The sequence below is a fragment of the Stegodyphus dumicola genome, chromosome 2 (assembly GCF_044657685.1).
Source record: "Stegodyphus dumicola isolate Sdum_Otavi_A_Nest chromosome 2, ASM4465768v1".
NCBI lineage: Eukaryota > Metazoa > Arthropoda > Arachnida > Araneae > Eresidae > Stegodyphus > Stegodyphus dumicola.
In genome coordinates this window covers 96,237,350-96,243,349 of record NC_140769.1, presented here as the reverse complement: position 1 = coordinate 96,243,349, position 6,000 = coordinate 96,237,350, and positions in this window count along the sequence as shown.

Genomic DNA, 6,000 nt, shown 5'->3' with positions numbered 1-6,000 from the left:
TCTATCTGGCTTTTGATTTGCTGGCTTAGTGATGCCATTCCCAACATCCTCCCCCCTTTGAGTTGCTGGATAGCTACTCAAAACATTCAAGTCTATCAAGTTCAGTCTAAGTGGCATCTTAACAGTTCTACCAGCTCGTGTCTTTATAGTCTTAGAACTGTCACATACATCGGAAACATCAGTGGGGTCCGGAGATCGGGGTGACCCAGAAATTTCTGAATGATGAGAGGTACTCATGTCATCTCCACGATGAGAATCTGAAGACTTTACAGCAGATTGATGTTTTTGAGGATCACTTGGATGACATGAACCTGACAAATCATCATCTTGGATTTCTAGGGGAAACACTCGTTGTATCGGACGTACTAAATTGTTAGTTTGCGTTCTTAATCTAACTGTTCTCACTTTACCGTCCTTTCCTGGAATCAGTTCCGTAACCCTGGCTAAAGGCCAATTCAATCTCTTTTTGATATCATCTCCTATCAACACAACGTCATTCACTCGAATATTTGGAAAGTGTAAATTTTGCTGTCGTTTCTGAATAAGTAGTCCTAAATATTCCTTTCGAAAACGTACTCGGAGATCTTCCATTAATTTTGCACGAAATCTGATTCTTTTCCTGAGATGATTGGTGTCTACTGTGTCTATATCAGTTACATCTAAATTGGATCTATCGGTCAGAAACATGGCAGGTGTAAGTGAAACTAAGTCTTCTGTATCTTCGGATAAATATGTCAAGGGTCGCGAATTTACTACCCTTTCACATTCGCACATAACTGTTTCCAGTTCTTCATAGGTAAGAACAGCTCTGCCCAATGTTCTCCTAAGAAGTTTTTTGACTACTCGAACAAGTCTTTCCCACCATCCGCCCCACCAGGCAGCAGTGGGGGGGGATGAATTTCCATTCGATCTTCTGTATTTCTGTTTGTCGAGTTATTTTACTCCAATCAATTTCTAAAAAATTATTATAAGCTCCCCTAAAGTTTGTACCGTTGTCTGTATAAACCACTCTAGGTCTTCCTCTTCTAGCAAATTAATATTACATAACCTAACCTTTCTCCTTTCAAGTGTTATTTCGGGTGTTTCCGTTATCAATATTTCGGTGTCAGGCCAGTTGTCTCTTGCTTGCAACAACCATGCCGGGCCTTTCCACCAGCAGGATTCTAACAATTTCTTAGGGGAACACCCTCGCGAAATCAGATCAGCGGGATTCATTTTCCCTGGCACATGTCGCCATTCATTATTAGGAAACAGATTATTTATTTCTTTAACTCTGTTCGAGACAAAAACTGTCCAATCACCACGTTCTTTTAACCAGTATAAAGCTACCCTAGAGTCGCTCCAAAATATTGTTTTAATCTCATGGGCATTTAAAGCCTGCTTCACTGAATATGCCAACCTGGCACCAATGCAGCAAGCCATTAACTCTAACCTAGGGATCGTTACTTTCTTCAAAGGTGCAACTCTGGTTTTTGCTCTAACAAAGTAAATTTTTACCCCTTGAGAGGTTCTTGTTCTAAAAAAAATACAGGTGGCATATGCCTCTTTGCACGCATCTCCGAAAACATGCATTTCAGTGGAATCATTTATTTCAACATAACGTGAGATTTCGATATCTTTTAATGCATCTATTTCTCTAAACCATCTTTTAAAAGACATCTGAATACTATCTGGTAAGGGAGTATCCCACTTTAGATTTAAATTCCACGTTTCCTGCAGTAAAAGCTTAGGTGGTAAGATTGCAGGACTCAACAGACCTATTGGATCATATATTTTGTGAACTGTAGCTAAAATGATTCTCTTAGTAAAATTTTGATCTTCACTTACAAGATTAAAGTTTAAATTACACTTAAGAGTGTCCTTATCAAGATCCCACAAAATTCCCAATACTTTCGTGACACCAGTACTATTAGAAACATACTTACATTTTACATTACTCTCCCAGTTTCTTAAATTAAAGCAACCCCGTGACAAAATATCTTTTGCATTTACAATAAAATCTTCCTGCTCCTCAATATTTGCAACACCACAAACACAATTATCTACGTAAAAAGAATGTTTCAGTTTTTGTGCTATAGCATCAAATTCAGATGGTACATTATCTAATAAATGTGTAATTGAGGCTGCCAATAAAAATGGACTCGACTTTAACCCAAATACTACTCTGCGATGTCGGTAAACAATCTGTTCACTCTCGGACGGATAAAAAAACCGCAAGAAATCTCTATGTTGAGGGGCTATACTTAGCATCAGAAATGCTTTCTCAATATCTGAAGATAATCCTATTGGATGAATTCGAAACCTATCAAGTATCTCTGGAATTATTTCTACTAAGTTCGGACCCTTATACAAAAGGTCATTCAAAGAGCATTTACCACTTTCTCGGGCTGACGCGTCAAAGACAGGTCTGATTTTTGTAGTGGTACTGTCCTTAATTACTGGCCGATGAGGTAACAAATGTCCCGTCTCAGCATTATCAGTTACCTTTTCAATTATATTCAATTTCTCCCATTCTCGGAAAATCGTAGTATATTCTTCTAAAAATGCTTTATCTTGTGCTCGCTGGCACATCCTTTTATGCCGCTTCCAAGTTAAATCTTTATTTGTCGGCAAATCGGCCACATCAGATTTAAAAGGTAAACAAAGTTCATATCTACCGTCTGAAAGAATTTTCACATTATTTTTAAACTCTTCCAAAACTCTAGAATGTTCTAAATTCTTTCTATTATTTTCAATGGGATCTGAAATACCTATGACCATGAATCTTTTATCGAATAATTACTAACATACAACGAAACTGCATTCAAAACAGTATCATCATTGCTATCTCCAATTGACTCATGTTTCCCAGTTAACACATGTCCTAAACAAGTGTCAATCAAAAATAACCCTGACTCCAACCGAACAGATTTATTAGACTGACGCCTCTATCTTTCAGTTCATTAAGAATTTTACTATCGTTCACTTTTGGCACTGTGCCACAAATTTTGCTCTCGGAAAGTGCTTTGATTTGAAAGGAGAAAGTTTCATCTAATGCCGAAATCAACAAATTATAAACATCGTGAATCTGCGTTCGCGTTTCTCTTCCACCGAATAACGAATGCTTCAATTTAATTTGCCTTAATGGTTTTAAATTTAAATTCTCTACTAATTTTTTACTGACATACGAATGCTGAGAACCTGTATCCAGTAATGTGCGTACTTTAAGCTCAACATTCTTAAATTTAATTTTAACTATTAGAGTCATTAAATAAACATTTTCTGTTTTACAGTTATTAGTTAATGTACTGGTTTCAGTTACGTCCCTTTTAGACTTTTCATTTGCGCCTTTTTCTTGGCGATTGGGACACATTAAAGAATGGTGATTTTTATTACAGTACATGCAAGAATTTTTTACTCGACATGTTTTAAAAGTGTGTCCAAATCTGAAACATCCAAAACAGGCCCCTTTTTTAATTAATATATTTTTCTTAGCTTCTAATGTCATATTTCTAGCAGAAAAACATTCTTTAGTTGGGTGCCGTTTTTCACAAAAGAGACAGTTAAAATTGCGCTTACCTGGGCTCTCAGAATTTGATGTACTTACTAACGCAGCTGCGGTGGCGAAATCTAAATTTTTATTTAGTGTATCCTTTTTCTTAGAAATATGATTAGAACCAAACCCAGTGCGGGCTAACACGACCATCTCTTCTCCTTTCACTTCTTGTTTCAGAAAATTCATCAAATTTTCAAGGCATCGGTCATCAGGCTGAGGTGCTTCTTTTAAATTTCTGTTTCTCTCCCAAGCAATTAATACTTCTTCGGGCAGGCAGGATTCAACTAAAGGCGTTAAGAAATCACCATACTTCTCTTGCGTTCTTCCAAGACTTTCTAAAGCTCTAATCTTGGTTTCTAAATCATCGTAGAGAGTGGGAAGATCCGTCTTCACACGTCCACTGCTTGCATTACGCATAACCATGCTTAGAAGATCTCTGACGTATATCTGTACAAGTAAGTCTTCTCTTCCAAACCTCTCTCGAAGCTGGGCGATTGCTTTCGGATAATTCGAGGCCGTTGCCGGAAAGCTCTCCACTACCCGTGCGGCTTTGGACTGAGGAACAACTGCTTGCAGGAGGTACTGGAATTTATCTTCATCTGGAATCGTCGGATCTTCATGGATTTTCGAAAACTGGCTCCAAAACGTCAAAAATTCTTTTGCTTCGCCGTTGAATTTCTTTAGTTCGATCTTCGGCAGTTTAAATTTCCGCTTCTCTGGTAATTCAGTAGCTAAAGGATTCTTCGACAGCTTTTCGATTTGAGAACACAGTTCAAAATATTTATCTCTATAAGGCTCAGACGAAATAAAATCTTCTTCATATAGCTTTTCAGCTTCTTTAGATTGTAGAATTAGTGACGTTACTTCCTTTTGGCAAATTTCAAGTCGATTAAACTTGTCTCTAAGCTGTTGTTCCAGAATCGAAAGTAGCTTCAAATCAGGAATATCTAATTTCAGTTCTGCATCAATTTTGTTTGCACATGTGGTAAAGGAAGTTCTTAGACATTTTCTTTCGGTTTTCAGCTGTGTAAGCTCCATTTTCAATTTATTTTAGCTGTTATCGCGCCCCACGTCTTGGCGCCACAATGATATGTTACGTAAGGCGTTACGTTCGAACAATGGCTAGCTCAGAAGGGATTCGTAAGTCATCTACCCGATGAATTAACAGCTATCTTGTCATAAATGGAGTACTTCATTTAAACTTAAGCAAAAAGCTTTATTTACACATAAAGACAAGTTAAAAGAATATAAAATATTTATCTAGCTACAATATCTATCTAGCCACATCATGCAAACATCGTTCTTAGCTAACTAAACCGGAATTGTTCGTTTTCCTCTGGCGTCCCATGACGTCAGTCTCTATCTGGCTTTTGATTTGCTGGCGTAGTGATGCCATTCCCAACATATTTGGTGGTCGTGTGTGCTTAATGCATGATATAACTAAAGGAAATAAGAGTGGAATTGCGTTTGTTTTCGTAATTGCAGAAAAATCTGTAATGTAGCTATTTATTCTGTCTGTGTATGTATAGGATATTTGCTGAAGCTGTAGAATGTGTACGATGAACCCGGGAAATGTAAACTGGATTTTGGAAGAAGGAGCTTTACTTTTCTCTTCTGCATTGTTTGTTGACCAGACTGCCGCTGCGTATGGTATAACATTTTGTGTAGAATATTTTCTGTATTGTGGTTTCAGGCTCCACTTAGCACCTTGAAACTCCCGACGTTTATACATAATTCTTAGCATCTGATATTTGAGATACATTATATGTGATATAGAAGATTTGATTCTCAGGTCAGTCCGAGGTATTTGAGTGTGCTGGTTATTTTAATTATATATTCCTTCATTTCTAATCAAGACTTACTTGTGAGTTTGATGCCATTTTTAGGAATTAAAAATGCCGTGGATTTTATTTCGGATATGTGAGGCTTGATTTGGTAGCAGCGATCATAAAATAGTGTTAATTCTACAAGATTTAATGCAATACACTGTAGAGAAATTAGATATTTTTGGAAGCAGACAAGATGAAAAATTACCAACGCCTTCGGCAGGAATCGAACCGCGGACCTCTCAATTACGCGCTGAGTGTGCAGACCACTACACCACGAAGGCTCGCTAAGAAGACGGGAGAAATACCTTATAATACAATTACTTCTATTCAAAGATTCATGGCAATCATATACATAGCATTAATTGTTTATATCCAGAATAATAAAAGTAATGTGATTCGTAATCACATGTAACTTGCTTGATGTAGGCATCAGTTATAGTTTATGCTGGATACTTTGCGGCACGTAATTGTTGAAGTGCACATAAACATATAGAATGTCCTTTTTATAGAAAAGTAAGTTTGACTGTTGAATTTTCAGAGTCTAATTTTGCATATGAGTTTACCTAAGAGTTTCATATAATAGCTGTAGGGTTTCCTTTAGTTAACTAGCATTTTATTCCAATTTTGTTACCGTTC